General features: G+C 40.8%; 1 protein-coding gene and 1 pseudogene across 1 annotated transcript in view; both read right to left on the bottom strand.

Annotated features, from left to right (window-relative positions):
- LOC105506128 (chromosome unknown open reading frame, human C1orf21) overlaps nucleotides 1-23,504 on the bottom strand; it is a 254,291-nt gene that overhangs the window by 47,134 nt on the left and 183,653 nt on the right. The window lies entirely within an intron of this gene.
- Nucleotides 11,948-16,855, bottom strand: LOC105506171 (annotated as a pseudogene).

Genomic DNA, 23,504 nt, shown 5'->3' with positions numbered 1-23,504 from the left:
CCAGTCTGGGCGACAGAGCAAGATTCCGTCTCAAAAAAAAAAAAAAAAGAAAAAGAAAAAGAAAAAGAAAAAAAGAAAAACCCAAAAGAAATTCCCTCAAACCTCACTTTCTTAGTTCTGAAGGGAACGACACCCATGTTCAGGATGCCGACTGAAAGCACTGCCAGCAAACGAATGGAACTGCTTTTCTCCTATCACTTCTTTACCTTTTTTATCCCACTTAGTCTAAGAAAGCTGTTGTCCTGTAAGGTTCCCTTTGCAAATTGGTTCTGAATTGATAGTGTGGCAAGGAATCTGATTTTCCTTTTCTGGGTCCAGCAATAGGAAGTTTGTCTTACAGAGAAATCTCAGGGGCCAGATGGATGCTGGAGGCCTAGAGAAAAGTAGTGAGGATTAGAGTATCGGCTTCTGGGACGGCTAATGAGTGCCCTACACAGAGAGGAGACACAAAAGAACTAAATTGGGACTCTCAAAGGGTGTGCCCTGCCCACAGACTGTGAGCACGTGTGTGTACATCTGCACAACTGCATTTCAGAAGCACATGAAAACTAGAAAAAATACTTTGACAACTAGAAGCAAGAGATTTGTGGGGAAGTACACACACATTTTAAAAATTTGGCTATAAAATAAATAATAATTCTAGCTTTGGGGGAGTAACCCATAGGATGTAATCTCTAAGAAAACAATCCCATTTGATGTCTTATACTTGATTTCTCAAGCAGTATTAACATGAGATAGGACACTGTTTCCTTCAAATACAAAGGAATTTTATCTTGTCTTCTGAATGATGGTGATCAGAGAAGCCACCTTGACTCAGAATTTTGGGATGTTTACAAACAAAAAGGGCCAAACTGCCAGATTTAACTATTAACTCAAGCCACCATTATCAATACAACTACCTAAAGTCAACACTTCCATTACAATTACCTGTCCACAGAGATTACTGGAGTTATTAGTATTTTGTTACAATTATTTAGTAGTAATAAAGTCGGCATGTAAAGTCTCAGCCTTTTGGAAGTCATTTTTCTATAGATTAAAATATAGTCATGTATCTCATTTTATATCAAACAAACATGAAGTGGGGCAAATCAGTTTTAAAGCACCTAGCATTTTTCACAAAGTTGCTTTTCAAGGTAGACTGCAAACATTTACAATCTTAAAAAAGTAAACAGAGTTGTAAAAAATTGCTCAGAACAGATTTAATTGCATACCAACAAATTTTTTAAAAGTCATTAAGTCACCATGTCAAAAATTAAAATAAACAAACTATGATATAAATTCCACTAAGAATGATAACATAAGGCTGTTTCGAAAAGATAATATATCTCCAAGTTTTTCAAAAAAGTATTATATACACACACAGAAAATCAACGAACTTGGAAGAACCACATTCAATTTTTATCCAGAGTGTTTTTATCAGTCAGGATAGGGTAGGTTATGCTATAGTAAAAAATGACCCCCAGTATTATTATTATTATTATGGTTTGGATACAGGGTCTCCCTCTGTCACTCAGGCTGGAGTGCAGTGGCATGATCTCGGCTCACTGCAACCTCCGCCTCCCAGGTTCAAGCGATTCTCCTGCCTTAGCCTCCTCCTGAGTGGCTTGGATTACAGGCGCATGCCACCATGCCTGGCTAATTTTTGTATTATTAGTAGAGATGGGGTTTCACCATATTGGTCAGGTGATCTGGAACTCCCAACCTCAGGTGATCCACCTACCTTGGCCTTCCAAAGTGCTGGGATTACAGGCATGAGCCACAGTGCCCAGCCAATATTAATTATTTATCTCCTGCACACGCTACACGACCAGCACAGGCTGCAGGATGGCTCTGCTTAATATAACCACTCAGTGACTTGGGTTAATGGAGGCCCCATGTCAACAGGTGCTTTTATAATCACCATGGCTGGAGTTCAGCAAGGGTTACATGTTCCTACTTACTTGGCCAAAGCAGGTCACAGGACCACATCTAAATTCAAGAGAGTGGGAAAAAAAAGGGGGTTTTCAAAAAAGTTCATGGAAAATGTGTATTATGAAAAAATTATGCATGGATTTCAAATTTTTTTCCACCAAGATAAATTCATACTGACTAGTTATAACATGTTTGAACAGAATCTAGTTCAAGGCACTAAAAAGGATAAGATATCAGTTTGAAAACAGCCCCTATCAGAGCAATATGAATTTTACTAAAACTGAAGCAAGAACAAACAACAAATTTATGGTGAAGCATAAGTGGAAGAATGGTGAAATAATTGATGCTTGATGAAAAGTTTATGGGGACAATGCCCCAAAGAAATCAGCAGCTTACAAGTGGATAATTCATATTAAGAAGGGATGAGATGATGTTGAAGATGAAGCCCACAGGGGCAGACCATCCACATCAATTTGCAAGGAAAAAATCAATCTTGTTCATGCCCTATTTGAGGAGGACCAATGATTAACAGCAGAAATAATAGTCAACATCATAGACATCTCAATTGGATCAGCTTATGTAAGTCTGACTGAAAAATTCAAGTTGAGTAGACTTTCCATTCGATGGGTGCCAAAACTGTTGCACCCAGATTAGCTGCAGACAAGAGCAGAGTTCTCAATGAAAACTTTAAATAAGTGGGATCAAGAACCTGATCCCCATTTCCTCAAAGGATTGTAACAGGAGATGAAACATGGTTTTACCAGTACAATCCTGAAGACAAAGCACAATCAAAGTGATGGCTACTAAGAGGAGGAAGTGGTCTACATAAAGCAAAAGTGAACCAGTCAAGAGTTAAGGTCATGGCAAAAAGTTTTAGGGATGTTCAAGACATTTTGCTTGTTGACGTTCTGGAAGGCCACGGAATGATAACACCTGATTATTAGGAGAGTGTTTTGAGAAAGTTAGCCAATGCTTTTGGAGAAAAATGCCCCAGAAGGCTTCACTAGAAAGTCCTTTTCCACCATGACAAGGCTCCTGCTCATTCCCCTCATCAAGCAAGGGCAATTTTGCAAGGGTTTTGATGGGAAATCATTAGGCATCCACCATACAGTCCTGATTTGGCTCCTTCTGACTTTTTGTTTCCTAATCTTAAAAAATCTTTCACACAAGGAGTAATCTGTATTTTAAGAAAATCTTGGGCTGGGCACAGTGGCTCATGCCTGTAATCCCAGTACTTTGGGAGGCCGAGGCAGGCAGATCACTTGAGGCCAGGAGTTTGAGACCAGCCTGGCCAACATGGTGAAACCCCATCTCTAGTAAAAAAAAAAAAAAAGAAAAAGAAAAAAATTAGCCAGGCATGGTGGTGCACTCCTGTAGTCCCAGCTACTCAGGAGGCTGAGGCACAAGAATTGTTTGAACCCAGGAGGTGGAGGTTGCAATGAGCCAAGATGGTGCCACTGCACTCCAGCCTGGGCAATGGAGTGACTCTGTCTCAAAAACAAACAAACAAACAAACAATCTTTAAAGGGCACCCATTTTTATTCAGCTAATATGTTAAAAAAAAAAAAAAATGTGGCACATACACACTATGGAATACTATGCAGCCATAAAAAAGGATAAATTCAGGTCGTTTGTAGGGACACAGATGCAGCTGGAAACCATCATTCTCAGCAAACTATCACAAGAACAGAAAACCAAATACCTCATGTTCTCACTCATAGGTGGGAATTGAACAATGAGATGACTTGGACACAGGAAGGGGAGCATCACACACCGGGTCCTATTGTGGGGAGAGGGTAGGGGGAAGGGATAGCATTAGGAGATATACCTAATGTAAATGATGAGTTAATGGGTGCAGCACACCAACATGGCACATGTATATATATGTAACAAACCTGCACGTTGTGCACATGTACCCTAGAACTTAAAGATAATAATAATAATAAAAAAGAATTAAATAGGTAACTTGAATAAGTGTTAAGATCAAATAATATATACACACTTTATAATTTATTAAAAAAAAACAAAAACAAAAAAACAAAAAAAACTGCATTGATATGGTTAAATTCCCAAGACCTTCAGTACTTTTTTTTTTTTTTTTAACCTTCACAAGAGGATGGATGCCAGGTCGTCAGTTCTTTAAGGATGGACTAAACGACAGATATAATTGCTTACAAAACTGTCTCAAACGTGACAGAGCTTATGTTGAGAAAGTTGAGAAAGTTTACATTTTTATTTTTTAATTCCATTTTACCATGAATTTTTTGAAGCCCCTTTATACAATCCTACTCTTGTGCTTGGAAGGAGGAGAATTGGAATATTTATGAATAACTTTAATAACTACCGTAATGCTAATTAATAAAATATGAATGTACTCTTGAACACAGAACTATCTAACTATCTAAGATTAATCATAGAGGTCTCCTCTTATTAGTAGTCTGATATGCAACTCTGTCAAGTATCTTATTTGTTACGAACATATGTGTATTTCACAGAAATATAGAAAAAGCTATATTGATAATTTAAACTGGGCCAAAATGCCACTTGGAGCTTAAACTTCAAAACAAACTAAAAGTACTTGATTAGCTTACTGTAGTGGAACAGGACTAGTCAATTATGCTAAATGCCACTTGGACACAATAAAATAGAAGAGAGACAAAATCTGTGGTTTATACCCCAGAAAGCTGCATACATACAACCCTGCCTTGTTTTCTCCATTTCTCATTTCTCCTCTCCGATTATCAAATGAGACAAAACACATGTGAATGGGAATCACATTCACTGTGATTCAAAATAAGACCAAAGATCTTAGGAATTCAACTATTAACTATGCCTGTTGCCTGGTGCCCAGGAGACTGCATTTAAGACCTGACTACTGGCCGGGCGTGGTGGCTCACGCTTGTAATCCCAACACTTTGGGAGGCTGAGGTGGGCAGATCACGAGGTCAGGAGTTCAAGACCAGCGTGACCAACAGAGTGAAACCCTACCTCTACTAAAAATACAAAAAATTAGTTGGGCGTGGTGGCAGGCGCCTGTAATCTCAGCTACTCGGAGGCTGAGGCAGTAGAAATGCTTGAACCCAGGAGGTGGAGGTTGTAGTGAGCTGAGATGGTACCACTGCACTCCAGCCTGGGTGACAGTGCGAGACTCTGTCTAAAAAACAAAACAAAACAAAACAAAAACAAACAAAAACAAACAACAAACAAAAACCTGACTACCACAAAATAAAATAAACATGCTTTAAAACTAGATTTTTCTGGTGGATAAAAATGTGGCCAGAAAAATAAAATTACATTGATAAAAGTTAACAAAATATTGTAACAAAGAAATGTATCATCCATCATGTCTTTGATATTTTAACAAATAAAACCCACCATTTGCGCAGAATTGCTGAACTTTTTCTGTGACTAACCAAAACCTTGCCAGTTTTTTTTTTCACTAATTGAGAAACTGCACATATCAAAGCTAAAAACAAAAAGTTAAATGATCTAGTTTTCCTTAAAGGCAGATCATTTTTCTCACACTCATTGTGCCATAGAAGCCAGCCAAAAATTAAAATCAGACTCCAGACTTCCTGAACGAGCTGGACACACCCACAACTCTCTTTAATTCCAAAACTGTCAGTGCCCAGAAAATCTGCTATATTATTTTCCTATTGCTGCTATAACAAATTAACACACATTCAGTGGCTTAAAATGACATAGATTTATGACGTGACACTTCTGGAGGGCCGCCTTCCTTCTGAAGGCAACAGGAGAGAAACTGTTTCATTGCCTTTCTAGCTTCTACACATTACCAACCCGCCTCAGTCCATAGCTCCTTTCTCCATCTTCAACACCAGCAGTGTAATAGATCTTCTCTCTCCAATCTCTGCTTCTGTTATTACATCTTCTTTCTCTAACTCTGATTCTCTTGCTTCCCTCTTGTAAGAATCCTTGTGATTATACTCAAAGCATTCGAGATAAAGCCAAGATCCCTAATTTCATCACATCTGTAAAGTGTCTTTTACCATGTAAAATAACATATTTATAGGTTCCGTGGATTTGGATGTGGACATCATACTTCAGCTTACCACAGTCTGCCCTCTGGACTGTAAAGATTCACACCCACCCCACATGCAAAATGCATTCATCCATCCCAAGGCCCCCAAAAGTCTCAACCCATTTATAGCATCGGCTTGGCTCCTGGCTGGAGTACAGAGTGCAGGCCGGCGGGGGATGAAGCTGAGCCGTGCATCTCTGCCAGATCCCCAGGGCCTTGCAAAACAAATTAAGGATTTGTAGTTTTATTCCAAAAGTCATGGGGAGAGCCTCTGAAGGGTTTTAAGCAGGAAAGTCACAGGAGTGGATCTGAGTTCTCGAAAGCCCACTCTGGCAGCAGCACGTGTGAGAACTGGAGGTAGGGAGGCTGCTTAGGAGCCTGCTGCAGTAATCCTGGGGAGGAAAACAGGGCAGTCTGGTTAGTTGAGCATTGCCATAGACAGTGACTGCACAAGGGCGGGCCTGAAGCTGGGTGGTAGCGGAGGCTTGAGAGGACTCTGGACAACAGAGGGAGAAGAAATTTCAGTTGGCCAGGGCAATGCAGAGGGCAGTGCCAATGAGGACAGAGCAGAGGAACTGGCAAGAGAGCGAGAGGTTAGAAGGTTCTGAGAACTGTCTATTCTGTAGCAGTTAGGACTCCTTCACTCAAAAGTCACAGAGGCGGGGCACGGTGGCTCCCACCTGTAATCCCAGCACTTTGGAAGGCGCAGGTGGGTGCATCACCTGAGGTCAGGAGTTTGAGACCAGCCTGGCCAACATTGGGAAACCCCATCTCTACTAAAAATACAAAAATTAGCCGGATGTGGTGGCGCATGCCTATAATTCCAGCTACTCAGGAGGCTGAGGCAGGAGAACTGCTTGAACCCAGGAGGTGGAGGTTACAGTCGGCTGAGACTGTGCTACTGCACTCCAGCCTGGGTGACAGAGTGAGACTCTATGTCAACAACAACAACAACAAAAAAAGTGACAGAAACTCAACTTGTTTTACCTCTGCAGAAAAGTGATACATTGGTTTACATAACAATGAAGCTGATCAGGCTTGGGCCTGACTGAATTCAGGGAGTCAAGCAATGCCCTCTGTCTCCCTGTCTCCCATTCTTTTTTTTTTTTTTTTTTGAGACTTTGAGTCGGAGTCTTGTTCTGGCGCCCAGGCTGGAGTGCAGTGTCGTGATCTCGGCTCACTGCAAGCTCCACTTCCCAGGTTCACGCCATTCTTCCACTTCAGCCTCCTGAGTAGCTGGGACTACAGGCGCCCGCCACCAGGCCCGGCTAATTTTTTGTATTTTTAGTAGAGATGGAGTTTCACCGTGTTAGTCAGGATGGTCTCGATCTCCTGATCTCGTGATCCACCCATCTCGGCCTCCCAAAGTGGTGGGATTACAGGCTTGAGCCACTGTGCCTGGCCCCTGTCTCCCATTTTTTGTTTGTCACCTTGGTTTCATTTTTTTTCATGACCTCCCAGATTCAATCCTTCCACTTCTGTGGCCCAACAGGCAAGAGATTCTTCCTGTTTGTATCAATTACAAGCATCCCAGGGAAACACTGGTTAGCCTACCTTTAGTCAGGCGCCTACACTGTGTGAAGGGGTTAGGGAGTTTCTTAGCAGGGGTCAGGGAGTTTGCTAGGAGAATAGAAGCCATAGCTAAAACCTCTCTAATTCATCTGGTATGAACTCTTTGCATTAAATTTTTTTCTATTAGTATATATAGATATAAAGTGTATGGATTCTGTTGCATGTATTATGATTTTTTTAGTTTTTTTTTTTTTACCTTTTTGTGTTTTCACATACAGGGGTTTTAAGTTTTTCACTAATGGAAAAAATGGATTGTTGTCATGTATTACTTCTTCCAGCACTTCTATGATTAGTTCTGGTTAACTGTAAATTTAGGTCCTTACTCATACACCCTCTTCCATACCCCTCTGCAACCTCTTCCCATCAGAAGTCAGAGTAAATGAAGGGAAGTCAATATTTTAACAGTGTACCCCTTCACCTTCTTGGCTTTTCAGCTAATACAAGTGTCATATCTGTCATGCTATAATTATTTTACAATGTAGAGGCAGTCACTAGACTTCTACACACAATCTGAACAGTCAATAATCAAATCTGGCATTGTTCTATTTCTGAGGTACTTTTAGGCCAAGGCTGCTAGGAAGAGACTGGTTGTAGCTAGAATTTGGGCTAAAAATGTTCTTCAAAATTGAAATACGGTATTTAGGCAACAGAGACTAAGCGCCATTCTTTTTCTCTCCCTTCTTTCCTTTTTGAGAAACGGACTGCTAGAAATATCTTCATTCTAAACTCTGCAAACAGAATTGACCCTGTAGTCCTTTAAAGTGGTGTGTTCAGCCCAAAGTTTCTTTATTTGCGTATCTTTTCGGCCTTTTAGAAGCTTTCTTAAAAACTCCCATACTATCTTTCTTCACACTTGCCCTCAAATTTGGTGTATATTCCCCTAAGACACCCGAGCCAAGCTCATCCTGTGGATGCGGGATAGTGACAAGACTGGGCCCTCCGCAGCCCAACAGGGACAGCAGCTTGTCAGGGTCAAAGAGTGAGAACAAATGACCCACGTCCCCTGCTGCTCTCATGGCTCTTCCCTCTGAGGCTCTTTCACTAGGAGGCTTTCAAATTAAGGTTTCATTAAATATATAATAAGCACATTCTCTCCATTCTTTTCACGCCCTCTAGGTCCTGCTAGGCAAATCAGTCTTAAGAGCCAGTTTCCTTTTGCCCTTATTCCTTGCCTCTCCACTTCAGTGAAAATCTTTTCCTACTTGAGTAAAAGGCAAAGAAAAAAAAAGTTAAAGAACATGATTAAGAGCTTTAATGAATCATATAGGTCTGAATGTAAAGTGGTTCCTGTCTTTCCAATGAGATCCTCAGAAATGTGTCTTGGCAAACATAAATACATAATCCTTTAGGGATGTGGTTGAAACCTTCAGTTGACTACTTACATGGTTTGATAATTCAGCGACACATATATATTTAAATTCATATATTATGTAAAAATCATATTTAGAAGTATTACTTTTCCATATGCACATTTCATGAAACAATTTAAACTTTTCAGATGCATCTGACATCAGAATTTTCACAATCACTTAGAATCACAAAATGTTTGAGTCTTCTGATGTTTCCAAAGCATATATTATCTTCATTTCTTTTTTTTTTTTGAGATGGAGTCTTGCTCGATTACCCAGGCTGGAGTGTAGTGGCACGATCTCAGCTCACTGCAACCTCCACCTTCTGGGTTCAAGCAATTCTCCTGCATCAGCCTCCCAAGTAGCTGGGATTACAGGCGTGCACCACCACGCCCAGCTAATTTTTGTTTTTTTTTTTTTTTTTTTTTTTTTGGTAGAGACAGAGTTTCGCCATGTTGGCTAGGCTGGTCTTGAACTCCTCACCTCAGGTGATCTGCCTGCCTCAGCCTCCCAAAGTGCTGGGATTACAGGCATGAGCCATGGTGCCCGGCCTATCTTCATTTCTACTTTGAAGTAAGATGCAGTTTGAATTTTTTATTTATTTTATTTTCAATTTTTTAAAGATTTCAACTTTAATTTATATTCAGGGGGTACATGTGTAGGTTTGTACCAAGGATATATTGCTTGATGCTGAGGTTTGGGGTATGAATGAACCTGTCATCATTTTTAATTCCAGGCCACCAATACTCCACATTATTCACTACTTACCATATTATTTTTTCAAAGTAACTGTTAACCCTTTTCCTGTTTAGAAAAAAAAAGTGAAGCTCGCTGCCAGCACTTACTTAATTTTACGTAAACATGCTCTTTGAGGCTGAAGCAAATCTGACTTTTAATGTGAAAATAAAATATACAAACAGTTTTTGGAGTTATTTCTAAACAGAACTAACATCAGAATCATCTGAATCATCAGAAACGTCTATTTCAGAAAAATCGGATTCATCAAATGAATCTTCGGCCAAGAACTCTTCGAGAATGATGTTAATATCACGCGTAGGAATGTTATGTTTTCTAGGACTTAACATTTTCAGTGATTGAGAATTACTGTATTTTGTAAATGGAAATACCACTACTAAAAACAGAATGCTATGAATAGAACAATATCTTTTGTTTCCAAAGTCGATATACTAGTGTGATGTGAAAATAACATTAAAAGGGATACTGCATGGTGAAAGTTATCTTGGGGTGAACGCTGCCGCTGCAAGTGCCATCAGTGAGTATTCTCAGGGCAAATGGAAAAGGGTAAAAGGCTGTTTACAATGACACACAGCAATACTGACTACATTAAAATAGCTTTTTTCCCTCCATTAGAAACAAAGTTGATTCTGACAGAAGATCTCTGCAATCATCCAAAGTGGTCATGGACTGAGAGAGTACCTGCACCAGAAGACTTACGTACAAAGTGGCAAACACTTGACTGAAGCATTTTTGTTTTTGTTTTTGTTTTTTGTTTTTTGTTGTTGTTGTTTTTTTTGAGAAGGAGTCTCGCTTTGTCTCCCAGGCTAGAGTGCAGTGGCGTGATCTCGTGATCTCGGCTCACTGCAACCTCCGCCTCCTGGTTCAAGTGATTCTCCAGCCTCAGCCTCCTGAGTAGCTGAGATTATGGGTGCACACCACCATGCCTGGCTAATTTTTGTATTTTTAGTAGAGACGGGGTTTCATCATGTTGGTCAGGCTGGTCTCAAACTCCTTACCTCATGATCCACCTGCCTCGGCCTCCCAAAGTGCTGGGATTACAGGCATGAGCCACTGTGCCCAGCCTGAAGCATAATTTTAAAAAAATCTTGCTTGGATCCTGGCTTATACCATAATGCAGTAGAAACTTTTACCAATGATCATCTTCAACAATGATTTTTACCAAACTCCAGGCTTTTCTGATTGAAAGAACTTAATAGAAATGTTAGAGACTTTATCCCATTTCTCTAAATTTCACTGCAGTAAACTGCTGAAATGAAAACTCACAAATGTGAGTGCTACATCTACTGTCCAACAGTCATCCTCCAGAAAACATGCTTACAAAACAAAAAACAGAACAGAACAGCATGCATACTGGTCCATTTTCCTATATACATGTTCGCACTCCCTCGTTCCCTCTTCCTACGCCTCCTTTCTCAAGGAGTTGTACGTTGTAGATGACAAACTGCTAGAATACAGACACAATCATGCTTGATTTGTTCCTTACATGAGGTCTTATGTATGTTCTTCACTGATGTTCCCTTGATAATCTGACAATGGAGAAACACAGCTTTTGATTCCTTGTCTCTTATGGTCTCTTGTAATTATAAACACAATAACAACCAAAATAAGAGCTCTCATTGACAGCACCCTTCCCAAGAGCCAGACACCTGACTAAGGCCTGTGAGCATTAACTAAGTTAATGCAGACGAAATGCCAGGCACAAGTCCTGCCATGTGCTAAGAGCCCAATAGATGTCAGCCATTACTATTATTGCCTCAGCCTCCCAAAGTGCTGAGATTACAGGCATGAGCCACCGTGACCGGCTTGAAGCATAATTTTAAAAAAATCTTGCAAAACATCTGTATTAATTGTTATCATTCAATCCTCACAACAACTATATGAGGTAAGCATTCCTACAGATGAGAACATTAAGAAGAACATCAAGGAAACAAGGCCATAGAGTTACTGGCCAAGAGGGGATAGAAACTCTGCATGTCTACCTCTTTCAACAAATATTTTGCATTCTTAAAAAGGCCAAATCTATGTAAATTAAAGAGGATGAGGAAAAGAACAGTCCACATATTTTTAAACTCCCCCCTTATGTTCTAATACCTAATGATGAGAGAGGTCTAGAAGGGACACACAATTTTAATGACAGGGCAAGAACCCTGGAAATCCCCCAATGGCCATAGCTGAGAAACAGCCACTGCCCCTTTCCAGCCCAAAGCAAGTCAAGGCCAGGCAAGTCACGGAAAGGGATGAAGTGTCTCCAGCAAACAACAGTGGGTAGAGGGACCAGATATAACTGGTAAGATAAAGTCCACTCGAAAGGCAATCAAAATTCTTCTAAAAGGTCATTCAAGTTGACCAAGTAATACATATAGCCGGTGTTGATACTAGGGAGAGTCAGTTGTCAGACACAGTCACATGCTGCATAACAGCATCTCGGTCACCGATGAACTGCATATATGACAGGGGTCCTGTAAGACTATAATACAGTATTTTTACTACACCTTTTCTATGCTTAAAGATGTTTAGATGGACAAATACTTATCACTGTGTATAAATGCTTGCAGGATTCAGCTCAGTGACATGCTGTACAGGTTTGTAGCCTGGGAGCAACAGGCTACACCATAGAGCCTAGGTGTGTAGAACCTGTGTAAGTTCACTCTATGAGGTTCACATGACGACAAATCACCTAAGGATGCATTTCTTAGAACGTTTCCCGGTGGTTAAGCAACCCATGACTGTGAATACATCACCTTCATTCCATCTGGCAAGATGTTCTGCCTTAGCACTCAGCTGCATTATTTTCCTTTTCTTTCCTGTTCACTACGCTTTAATTCTGAGGACCATAGGAGGGTAGAATATTACTTTTTAAAAACCTTAAACATGTGTCTAAGCATACCCTTTTCTTAAATTGATGACCTGATGTTAAAATGTTTTTTTCATGTCATTTATAATCTTACCAGAATCCATTTAATGAAGTTTGGTTAGACTTCAGTGGAAATTATCTTCCAGAGTTGTTTTCCCTACCTGGGATATAGGGGTAACTTTACTACAATTAGTATGCATAGTGCAGAATTTCACGCAAGGGGGCCTGTGGCAGCAGTGAGATAATTTAAACAAAATTGTAATTTAAACACATTTAACAAATTAAACATAAACATATTTAACACATTTCAGCATATTTAACATAATTTAAACATATTAAACATTATTTAAACATTCAAATGAACAAAACAGAAAGGACACATGCACAAACTTGCTGCTACTTAGATCACTGCAACTTCTAGGATCCATTGTCTTTTACTGATTTAAAAACAAAACGAAAATTAAAAAATTAAAAAGTTGTGCCTGAAAAATATATATTTAAATCTTATTTAATATAGTATAAAACTTGTTTGCCACCTCTACCTAATTCCTTGTTCCAGGGTAACCAAGGCAGAATGATATTATGTAACTAAGTGGCAGCTTTTCCCTCAAATAAATATCCTTTATCTATTGTCAAGAGGAAACTGCAGTTCCGAGGATGATTTGGATAGACCAGACTGCAGTGTCCATGCTACTTTTTGAATACTCAGTTAAAGGGCCCTAAATTCTTGGCTTCTGTAGGCTTTGGCTTAGGACATATGGCTATGCCATAGTCCTCTCCACAGCACATGGCCTCTTCCTGAACTGACAACAGTGAGTCCTTTACCAACCCTAGCTCACTGTTCTGACATCCCTGGCCCCAGTCTTCAAAACAGTACCACCCTGTTGCAACCAGTTTCTATCATCATTCTGTGTTGTACAAAGTTTTATTATCTATTTTATTTTTTAGAGATGGAAGTCTTGCTATATTGCCCAGGCTGTCCTAGAACTCCATCCTTGGAGTTCTCCAAGGATGGTGATCTCCATCCTCGGCCTCCCAAGTAGCTTGCACCAGAGGCACCTGCCATTGCACCCAGTCTGGAGTTTAATTTTATTTTTCCCCCCAAATTAAGTAGTTGTCTATTTAGGTAATTTTATTTGAAAGGAGAATACTGTAACCCAGAAATGAATGAGCATTTCCTCATTTAACCTTCCAAAGAAAAGTTCAGCCTCTGACAAAGTATAAGGCAAGTAACGGAATTCAACTTATCTGTATACAAAAGGACTTTCAACCACGCTCTAGAAAATGTGCACACTTTCACTTAATGACCACTGATGATGGAAGTGAGAAGCAAGTGGCAATGGGAACTGCTGCTGCCTTGTCCAAATTAGCGAACCACCACCTGCTCTACTGCTCTGTATCACTGGAACAACTCCAGTTCCTCCAGAGACTATGAAAAGGAACTGCAGAAGCTATCAAGGTAGTATGGCACACTCCATCATGCTTGTGAAGAAAAGCAAAAGGAAACACCATGCTGACACCCTCTCGTCCTGGGTAGAATGACTGTCTCCCTCCCTGTTCTTGGCAGAGACTTATCCCAACGCCTTGGCTTATCTGTTTACATATCTGTCTCTTACTACAGGCTACTTTAAATGCTTCGACCTAATAAAATGCAAGCCCCTAAAGATGGTGTTCATGTCTTACCCATCTTTGTATATAGTAGGTAATGTGATAGGCACTCAATACAGGTTTGCTGGAAGAATGAACGAAAGAGCATTTGTCCTCCTTTACTTGTGTGCTACACGGTTCAGCAATGTTACTCCCACTCAGAATGAAGCTAGGCACAGAAAGGGCAGAATGACCCTTGGAGCTGACGCACAACGATGGAGGACCATCAAAGGGAAGGAGTGGTGGTTTCACTGTAACCTTGACTAAAATTGCGATTGTGGCTCCATGGGAGAAAAAGAGAGCAAGAAACAGCAGTCACCCCAGTGCATGGGCACCATCACTTTTAAGCTGAGTTATAAGAACCTCAGGGTGTTTTTTAAAAAATAGGTTTTAAGTTATTTCAAGGAGGAAAAAGAGCTTAACATGCATCATTTTACTCTAAATATCTTTGATATGTTTCCACCATAAGACTTTTAGGTTGTAATGCTAATAAATACCAAGTATTATTCTCTTATAATACTCATAGCATCATGTAAGAACTTCTCTAAAACGCACAGCAGCCTGGAGTAGTCAAATTCATGGAGACAGAAAGTAGAATGGTGCTTGCCAGTGACCGGGGGCAGGGAGGAAGGAGGAGTTAGTGTTTAAATCGGTACAAAGTTTAAGTTTTGCAAGATGAAAAAAGTCCTGGAGATGGATGGTGGTGATGGTTGCAAAACAATGTGAATGTACTTAATGTCACTGAATTATATTCTCAAAAATGATTAAGATGATAAATTTTATGTTATGTATGTTTTACCACAGTTTTTTTTGTGTATGTGGTAAAAGGAAAGTCACTGTCAAATGCTAACAGATAGGAGAATGCCTGGGCTCTAGCCTCAAGGGAATCACTTCAAACTTTAGGCTAGAGAGAGGTTTTTAAAATGATGAACATGGAATGGGAAGTGTGCAGGAGTGTGCTGTGTACAAGGTCTGGGTGTCTTGTTCTGGTAGATGTCTTCAGTCATGGTGCACCTGGAGTGCAGCTGAGTGTCATCTCAACAATGGCTGGGTTGTGGATTAACTGCCTTAAGGCCATCTCTAGAATTTCACAGCTCAGTCTTCATGCCTGGTTGTCTCAAGATTAGCCCCTGGAACTTTCGGTGTGGTTCATTCCTTGTGGTTTCATCTTGGGGCATGTAGGAAACAAAAGCTAGTGTGCGGAGGGCCTTGAAGTTTCAAATGGCTTGAACTTCCTTGTAATGCAGTTCAGCAAGGGCTGGGTTCACCATAGCAACAATTAACTGTCCATCTTCCTTTGACTTTAGTAGCCTGGAAAATCTCTGCTTGACCAGTATGAAACTCAAAGCTGGTGATGCCATTGTAGGCTGCAGTCTGCCTGGCATCCTCCACTGCCTGCCCCACCAACAAAATCCCAAGGACCTGCAACGTGCTGAGCCAGAGGGAGGCTGATCACACCAGTTCCACAGCAGATGGCAAGGAGGATGGTGTTAAGAGTTCACTCCACTCAGCTTCCCTCCAATCCAGTACAGCATCTCTGCACCAGCAGTGTTAATCTGGAAAAAGGCATCTGGAGAGACGCAGACCTTCAAGCCCAGGAGATCTTTAAAGATATGAGGTTCCCCAAACAAGAGCTAGTAGGCGGACTGATGATGGTTGAAAACGGGTCATGGTGCTTTCCTGGAAGTCAGTTGAGGTCAAGTCATAGACTGTTCCAGGACCTTTAATGAAAAATTTCTTTACCAGTCTCTTCCTGAACATGGAGCTTCCCTGGACTTAATTCCTGGGGATGGAATGTGATGACAGCCATTGTGTGCCTTAGGCTATTGGTGCGGACTGTGAGCTCACACCAGTATCGACCTTCATGAAGCAGAAGGCAGGGCTCTGTTGGAAGGAATACTTCATCGTACTGTGCCACCTGATTGTGTTTCTAACGGATGTTTTTCAGATGGGTAGACTGTACACAGACGATGTTCCCATCTTTTCAGGTTCCCAGGTCATATCCCACAGTCTTTGGATTGCTATCTGGACCTTGATTCACAGAGAAGGTGGACTTATTTCTGTAGCCACTGATGACAGGAGATGGTATAGTAGGATGGAGAAGACAAGCAGCCCCTCAGATTTGGGTGCAGCTGTTGTCACATTGACTCCATCAAGCATATGAATGTGAGACTCTAGTCTTTGTAAATTTTCACCTTGAGCCACTCATAGTTCAGCCTCCAGCGCAGCATCACAACACCAGCCAGCCTTTCCTGCCAGGATCATCTAGTAGTCCCAGATGACTTGGTTTCTTCTGACGTTTTTGTCCTTTTTGATACTTCTTGGCTACCACATGGGTGAAATTTCCCTTACATACTATGCCCTAAAAGAGCTGTGACCAACCTGGTGCTTTTACGGCACACCAGGGAAGCAGTCTTGGTTTGGAGAGGAAACCCACCCTGGAGAGGAAGCACGTGAGGCTGTGTGTTAGGACTCTTCTCTTAATGCCACACTGAAATCCACCTCTCAGGGTTGAGGTGAGAACAACAAGCTCATATATATGGCGCGCTCTGGACTGTGCTGAACACAGCAGATGCTTGACATGTGTCACTACCCTTCCTTAGGCTCTGATTTGAAGTGTGTCACTTGGTTTCGTCATGCCTTAATGTCTCCAACCTGCAAAATCGAGGCAGCAAACCAAAAGGGCAGTAGATGACCCAGTTTACTGTGGCAGGGAGTCATTTCCTGTTGAGTAGGGCACCTCTACTACCCCCCTGGCACACGCAGCCAACAGGGGGGCAGGCATGGCAGAACGTGGGGCTCCTCCTAGTGCCAGTGTAGCAGCTGGCCTGGGCAACTCAACTCCTCTCAGGGAGTACCCTTCCCTACTTGGCTGGGGGATCTTCTCTTGAGACCTTCCTCAAAAGCATTTATAACCCTAATCCGCAATTTTAAACAATGTACAACAAAAGTTGGAAGGAGTTCTAACCCCCAGCTTCCCCTAAGCTTCCCCTCCCCTTTTAATATATTATCTCTTTCATTCCATCTATTAAACGTCCTCTCCTTATTTTTATACACTCTAAAATCAACATTAAACAGAAAATTTACACACACAGATTGGTTAAAATATTTACCTGTAGATTTATAAATAGTCTGCAGTCCCAAGGACAATTGGCCACATAATCTATTGAACAACAGTGATCTGTGTAGGTTTGGACACAATGGAAAACTACGGATCCTGTAAAGGTTTAATATGCAGGACTTTAATAACGTGTAATTTCACACATGCAAGGCCTTTTATGTGCCTGTGGACTTTGAGAATTCAGAGCAAACCAATTTTGTGAGAGAAATACGGTACTTGGCTTGTTTATAACTCCAATGCCAATCCACTTTACAGGGGGACACCCTACTTAATTTTCCAGTTGGAGGTAATAAAGTCATACTACAAACTGAAAGCAACCATAGGAACTGGAATGAATGTGATGACCTTTCTGGAGAAGCACCAGAGTTCAGAAAAAGAGGTGCATGGTGAGGTCTAGAGAACCAGGGCTCTGAAGGTGGCCAGATCTTTAAAAGCTAGACTCTGCCACTTAATGTTTGTAAAGTTTGTGAGTAACTTAAACTCTTAGAGCCTTAGTTTCTTAATCTGCAGACCGAAGATAACAGAATCTCACTCACAAAACACTATTATTATATCAAATGAGATTAAGTAAGATAGTGCAAGCACCTGAAACATGGTGGATATTCAATAATTCTCAGATACTATTAATTATCCTCATGAATAACATCAGAATATAATATTATTCTGTTCTGAAAAATAACCAGGTCAACCTCAGAGTCTTGTCCTGAAATACTTTTTTGTTCTAATATCATGAGGTTTGAGAGCAAGGATGGCACTTTTAATGGTAGTCTAGTCTAGCCCTTCATTTTACATTAGTGGTAACTAACGTCTAGAGAGAGTAAAAGACTTGATGAAGGTCATACTGTTAGTGGCATAATTAAAGCCTATTCTTTGATCCAGGTCTCCTTCCTTTTTCTACTGTGGAACTTCTGTAGGCAGCAGAATGAAAACAGGTGAATTTTCAAACTTCACCTTCTAATTCTGGACTGTGTGCCATGTCAGCAGCAGGTGAAACATGGCAGAGGTGACTCGCTGTGTCCTGTGATGGCTAAATTAGAAAAGACTCTAGCTAAGGTTTCCAGAGATCCCTAGTGCTAGCAATTCCTGAGCCGCTGGTTCATTCTACATATAACTGGCTTTCTTGGGTTTGCTAAGAAACCCAACTCTTCACTCTCTCAGCTTTCCAATTTTGAGAATGTTATAGTATTATTGTCTCCTGTTCTCTTAGCCTTAGAGAATTATCATTATTAGGCCAGGTGTGGTGGCTCACACCTGTGATCCCAGCACTTTGGGAGGCTGAGGCCAGATCACTTGAGGTCAGGATTTCAAGACCAGCCTGGCCAATATGGTGAAACCTGGTCTCTAATAAAAATACAAAAATTAGCCAGGTGTGGTGGTGCGTTCCTGTAGTCTCAGCTCCTCGGGAGGCTAAGGCAGGAGATCACTTGAACCTGGGAGGAGCAGGTTACAGTGAGCTGAGATCACACCACTGCTCTCCAGCCTGGGTGGCAGAGCAAGACTCTGTCTCAATAAATAAATAAATAAATATTATTATTATTCTGTAAGACCAACAGCTGTGTTCTATCTCTTCCACCTAGTCCAGTCTAGGCACTTTGCATATATATTCTAACTCTAGAGTAGTAAGCAGTAGTTGCTATTATTACTTCTAGTTAGAAATGAGGAAACCAAGTTTCAGCAATTTGCCCAAGGTCTCTCAGAGGGTTTGAATTCTGGTATCTCCAGTGTCAGAGCCAAGGTTGTAGATCCTGACCTCATTCAAGCATCCATGGTGAAATAATGCTAACAATGACTGTTGATCACCTCTGAGAATTTACTTTGTGCACACTAACCACAACAGCCTTATAACACAAGTACTATTACCATTTCTCAATTTTATAGAGGAGGAAACTAAGTCACAGAATGGTTAAACTGCTCAGGATCCCAAACCCCTAAGACTGTGTTCCTAAAATTCACGAAAGACAGTTAAATATTCTCCATCCACCTTGTGGATTTCCACAATCTTCTTTAAGAACTTCCCCCAACCTTGTATTTTCTTTCCTAGATGGCTTGTTCCAAAAGAAAACAAAAATCTCCTTGAACCAGCCAACCAAAGCAAAGACAATGGATAGAGGATAGCTAGAGTTCAAGTAAAATCATTTTGAAAATATTTTCACAAGAAATCATTTTGCTAGATTACACTGTTCTCTGCTTATAATTACCTTCAGACATTCAATTCAGAAATAATGTCAAGAAGGTGCCCATGTAACCAGACATGTAAAAAATGACACCGGGAATTTGCTTTCTAGTCTGACAGCCTGAAATTATGTATGCTAGGGGGTGCTGTTGAACAATTTTAAGGTTTTTGTCCATCTGGCACTTTTAGAGTTGCATGTGGTAGTGCTTTGGGGTAGGGTGAGCTTGTAATTTTTAATTAAAACCTATTTAACCTCAGCTTGGTAACTTTTAACCAACACAATATTTTGCTGCAGAAGACATTTTAAAATAAGTTGTATTCATTACATGTGCAGTTAATTTTTATTCATGCAGAAGCATTTATCACCCATTGTTTTTTCTCCCGTCACATTTAAGAACATGATTAAAAGATAACGCAATGTAGATGTTAAACCTAAAGAAAGTGGCAGTGTCTCTAGAGCATTGTCGATGATGGTAAGATGTGCATCTCATAGTAGTTAACAGAATCTCTAATATACAGGAAGCAAAGAACCAAAACCTTCGCAATCAGAGAATCTTAGCTCTAACTCTCTTGCTCCACAATTCAGCTAAATGACCTAAGTACTTGTTAATAAATCATGATGCAGAAAATGCACAGGGCTAGGAAGGTTAGAAAGCAGAGTACCGCTTATGCTGAACTGACACAATTTTGGTCACGTAGGCTCAGTCAAAAATAGAAAATGTGATGTAGTTAAACATAAAAGGTCATACAATATGCAGAACTACCCCAAAGTCTATATAATTAGGAATTAAGCACATGTACAAATATACATCCTTCTCTGAACTTTCATTAGTGGTCTACAAAATTATTTGTTGTTGAACAGTGCCACAGCTACACAAAATAATTTTAGTAGTAAATGCTTAAATTTTTTGAATGACTAAAGATGATTAAGTCCAGCACTTAAAAGTTTGCAACACTTTTAATACTTGCTTCTTAAAAGAAAATGAGGGAGAATCATTTGTGTGTGCTGAAAGGCGCTGTGTAGACAAATGACAACTTACCAAGATATCACTATGCTGCCTTAATTATTCCCTCGCTGCTTCATACATCGCTTCTCCCATATGGGGTGAAGTAGGAGGCAATGTCTTTACATGCTGCCCAGATATTTTATGCAGCTGCTAGGGCTGTGCTAGGCAAAAGGAACTCAGTGAACACTTGTTGACTGATAAACTGTGCAGATGAAAATGTGAGTTGTTCCTATGTAGTTTATCAAAGTTTATGGGAACATTCCTGTGGTACAGGGAGAGCTACTGCTATATAACTACTGTTTAAAAGGTGGAGTGAACAACCTAACACCATTTGTTATAATTACTCTTTGAAAATTACTAAGTCAAATATAATTTTTTTCTTTCCATTCTCAGGTCCAGGATAATTGTTGCTTGTGATTAGAAGATCTGACAGCTGCTGGAACCCTGGGGCAAAGGGGTTTTCCTGCTTTCCATGAAAATATGTGAGTTACTCCATGTACTATTTTCTAAAACCATTTAGTTTGTTCTTGAAAATAGCTTACAGCAGCATCCACAACACATAGGTCCTTTTGCAGTTGGCAACATTGAAACTACTATTCTGGTACATGGGCTAAAAAAAGAAAACCTAAAAAAGGCCTTTTGGTGGGTGAAAAATGATCTTAGATTATTTAAAAAAAGAAAGAAAGAAAACTGGGGGTGGGGGGAAAGGCCCAAAGGAACACGTTTTAAAAAACCCCACTTTGGGAGGCCAAGGCGAGTGGATCACGAGGTCAGGAGTTCGAGACCAGGCTGGCTAAAAGACCAGCCTGGCCAACATGGTGAAACCCCGTCTCTACGAAAAATACAAAAATTAGCCAGGCGTGGTGGTGGGTGCTTGTAATCCCAGCTACTTGGGAGGCTGAGGCAGGAGAATTGCTTGAACCCGGGAGGCAGAGTTTGCGGTGAGCTGAGATCACACCATCGCACTCCAGCCTAGGCAACAAAGCAACACTCTGACTCAAAGCAAACAAGCAAACAACCCTAGAAACATATCTGTTCAACAGACAAAGTCAGACTTTTGGAATCAAAAGTTACTTTTCAGGGAGCAACTTTAAAAGATTTAGGAGAGAAAACACTTTGAGAGGTACTGGGGCTAAGGCACATGATCTGATTATGTCCTTTGATTCAAATCTACTGATCCTAAAATGCCAGATTTTGGCTTCATCTCACCACTGACAGTACCCTGTCATCCAGATAAAGTCTACTTGGATTATACCAGCCCAAGGGCCTATCGCCCTGCTCAAGGTGGTTTGGCAAAGTTCAGTAGGTATCCTTCCCCCGCTCCACCCTGGAGCCTTAAAATTAGGAGGAGGAGGGAGCTGTACATCAGAGTGTCTTTGAGGAGGGCAGTGGGTTGGGTGAGAGAACCAGCTCTGCAACACATTAAAATGCGTTTTTGCTGTGGCACTGGCAGGCTTAGGCTGGGCTAGGCAAACCCACTGCCCTGCAATTTATTCTAAATATGGTAAATGCCCTTGTCAAGATGATCTTGCTAAAACCGGATAATTCCACAAAGGCTGGAAATATACCTTTACTTAGCAAAGGATTTCTTATAGAGAACACAACAGCATTGTAAACAAGAGTCTTAACAGAATTAAGAAAATAAATCTTTCAAGAGGCCTTAAGTACACCAGAGAGCATCATTTACATATAGATAATTGGTGTACTAATTAAAAATAATTCCTATTGATTCATTAAAACAGGCAATTTCAGAGCTGCCATTAGTCACCATCTCATTAATCCATGATCAAAGAATCATTCAAGGTAAAGTGAAGAATTAATTTCATAGGGGCATCTTTGCCAGGGACAGACACCTTTTAGAGGTGGTAAGCTGGGGATCATGCCTGTCACGTTGGAGGATTCTGGAGAGCCTGTTCTTGGGGCCTCCAGACTTGCTGGTCTGGAGTGTTTGTGGTCAATGGCTGGGAGGAAGCTGATCGTCTCCCCACACTCCACTCGAGGTGTTTCTTTACCTGCATAAAAGGTTCCTAACAATGATTCTTTTAGCTAATTAGGTTTTACAGGAAAGGGGTAGGGGGAGGATATTGTAATATTTGAAATGAAAAGTTTGAATTTTCTTAAAAATATTCTAATTTGCCTTTTCTTCTGGCTCATATGAACCAGTGCAGTTTTGCTGTCATTGAAATTACTAGAAATTTGGAGTTGACACACATCATCTTATTCATTCTAGTGGGTTACTGTAAATGGTTTTTAATCTCTAGATTTGTAAAGATCTTACGGGGCCTTTTCTTTGGTTTCTAGAAGTTCCAAACCTGAATTACTCTCCAAAGTCATCTAATATCTAGTATGTACTAATGTGACAGGCACATTGCTATTATGTCTTGGGCAAACATAACCTTTTTTTAATCTTCTCAACTAAAAATGTGACTAATCATAATTGTTTAATGCACGTCTACTCTGTACCACAAATGTTATATGAATTCTTGCTAACCCCTTAAATAACCTGGCATGTTACTGATCGCTTGCTACATGTATCAGGCCATTCTTGCATTGCTATAGAGAAACCCGAGGGCTGGGCACGGTGGCTCATGCCTGTAATCCCAGCACTTTGGGAGGTCAAGGTGGGATGACTGCTTGAGCTCAGGAGTCTGAGACCAGCCTGAGGAACATAGTGAGACCCTGTGTCTACAAAAAAATACAAAAATTAGCCAGCAATGGTGGCTCACGCCTCTAATCCTAGCACTTCGGAAGGCTGAGGCGGTGGATAACTTGAGCTCAGGAGTTAGAGACCAGCCTAGGCAACATGATGAAATCTCATCTTTATAAGAATTACAAAAATTTGCTGGGCATGGTGGCATGTGCCTATAGTCCCAGCTACTCAGGAGGCTGAGACAGGAGAATCACTTAAGCTCAGGTTGTAGTGAACCATGATTGTGCCACTGCACTTTAGTTTGGGTGACAGAACATGTGAAAGAAAAGAAAGAAAGGAAGGGAGGGAAGGAGTTAGGAAGAGAAGGAGGGAGGGAGGGAGGGAGGGAGGAAGGGAGAGAGGAGGGAAGGAAGGAAGGA

The sequence above is a fragment of the Colobus angolensis genome, unplaced genomic scaffold, assembly GCF_000951035.1.
Source record: "Colobus angolensis palliatus isolate OR3802 unplaced genomic scaffold, Cang.pa_1.0 Scaffold132, whole genome shotgun sequence".
Classification (NCBI taxonomy): Eukaryota; Metazoa; Chordata; class Mammalia; order Primates; family Cercopithecidae; genus Colobus; species Colobus angolensis.
The sequence above is the reverse complement of the archived record's forward strand: the minus strand, read 5'-3'. Positions and strand labels throughout refer to the sequence as shown.